General features: G+C 32.6%; 1 protein-coding gene across 1 annotated transcript in view; it reads left to right on the top strand.

The window, feature by feature from the left end:
- Positions 1 to 1,911, top strand: part of LOC106513403 (cystatin-A5) — a gene marked incomplete at its 5' end in the record, with an annotated part of 17,162 nt that overhangs the window by 8,077 nt on the left and 7,174 nt on the right.

Genomic DNA, 1,911 nt, shown 5'->3' with positions numbered 1-1,911 from the left:
GTTCAATGCTTATGGTTCGCTATCACTCTAAATCCAAAATATTTAATCCTTTAATATTTTCTTTTTAAAAAATACTTTATTTCTAATTTTCAAAATTAAACATCTAGAACAGACAAATATCAAACAATAGAAACTAAATGACTAAGAACCAGAACAATCAAACAAGCTGTCAGCCATCTGGTGTATTAATAAGATGGAGAAAAGAAAAAGAATAACTTGCATATCAGTCCAAAGTGCATGTTCAAGCGCGAGACAGAGTTCTTTAGGACAACAGGCAGATCTAAATGTGGATCAAACTGTGCATTATTGAACAGAACAGTGTCAATAAAGAATGCAAGTAAAAATAACCATGACAGTAATATTATTGAAAAATAAACAAAAAATAACAGAGATCTAAGGTGTTTTTAGCCCAGTACTTCATACATACCTATTAAAAAGATCCCACACGTCAAGGAAATTATGATTGTCTGATAAAGAGTATCGAATCTCTTCAAGATACATACAGGAGACCATGTAATTAAGCCTTTTTTTGTAACAAGGGGGTGCGCAGAGGATTTGCATTCCCTCAAAATAAACACCCAAACAGAAGAGCCCGCTGGAGAGGCATGAGAAGAGATAGAGAAAATTGGGAGCAGGCCAAAATTATCAAATGGTTATCAGGAGTCTGATGTCTGCTATAAACCTTACTATATCCTTTAATATTTTCTATATTGTTTTCAACATAGAGAACTTGAATTCTCATTCTGACATGTTTAACATGATCATCCCCCATAAATGGAGAAACAGTAAACCTCCTCTCGTTCATCAACAACTTTAAAATGTTACAGAAAACAGGAAATTCAGGTGAGAAGATACTGAGAAGATTCTGCTTTAGTTTGTTTTTGTACCCTGTCCTTGGCTCTTTTAACTTATGTAGTGCTCCTCTCTCCTCTGCCAACATGTAAATCTAATGAAGATTTKTCTTCCTTATTGTTTTTTCTATTTGATCTTCTGTTCTCACAGTTCTTTGTTTCATCTGYTGAGGCTCATTCCAGCCTGATTACTTCAGTGATGAAGTGTTTTACCCTTAAAAGGGTTTTATAAATTGCTTTTTGTTTACAATGATGCTACAAAAAAATTCAGCCTGACTCATGTGATTCTGGGGGTAAAAACTGATAAAAYTGGAGAAATATTGTCGAACCTCCCTTCACATTACTGACAGCAGCAATAACAACTGTTTTGTGTTGTTTTTTTACAGATAAACAAATCTTTCCTCTTTACCTGATGAAGAAAATGTAAAACGAAGCATCCCTCCACCCCATAAAACAAATAAACTGTTGAAATGAAAGGAGTCTGGTTAGTGATTAAAGTAGAATAATGATTATTCTATAACTGCAAATATTTACCACACTTTATTTTTTATAAACAACTCAAAAACATTAAACCACATCAGTCACATTTTGTTTTACCTTGTGACCGATGTTCCTCTTTGTTCAGTCGACAATGTGTGATTTCTGTTCACAATATTAAACCTAAAATGCTGACTTTAGTCTTCAGTCTGTGTTCATGTGCAGTTGAGTCATCGACAGTATCTGTTTCATATTTTACCATTAACTTTTCTAMAATTCTTGTCAAAAACCAAAGGGGCAAAATTTTTCTACGAATTCACATGATGACAGGGGTTTTTCCACTCAGTTCTTTTTGTTTTATATCTTCTTTTTTCTTTTTTAGTATGTGTGGTTTTAGATGCCCATTTTATCTGAGCGTAGATGTAAAATTGGATCAGTTCTTCGAGATTAGACTGTAACAACCTATTTTTTTTACTCAGGTTGTTTTATTAACTGTGCTTAAATACTAATACTAATACAAATACTACTACTAATAATAATACTAACAATAACAACAACAATAATAATAACAATAACAATAATA

Source organism: Austrofundulus limnaeus, unplaced genomic scaffold, assembly GCF_001266775.1.
Source record: "Austrofundulus limnaeus strain Quisiro unplaced genomic scaffold, Austrofundulus_limnaeus-1.0 Scaffold12, whole genome shotgun sequence".
Classification (NCBI taxonomy): domain Eukaryota; kingdom Metazoa; phylum Chordata; class Actinopteri; order Cyprinodontiformes; family Rivulidae; genus Austrofundulus; species Austrofundulus limnaeus.
This window is presented reverse-complemented; position numbering and strand designations above follow the sequence as displayed.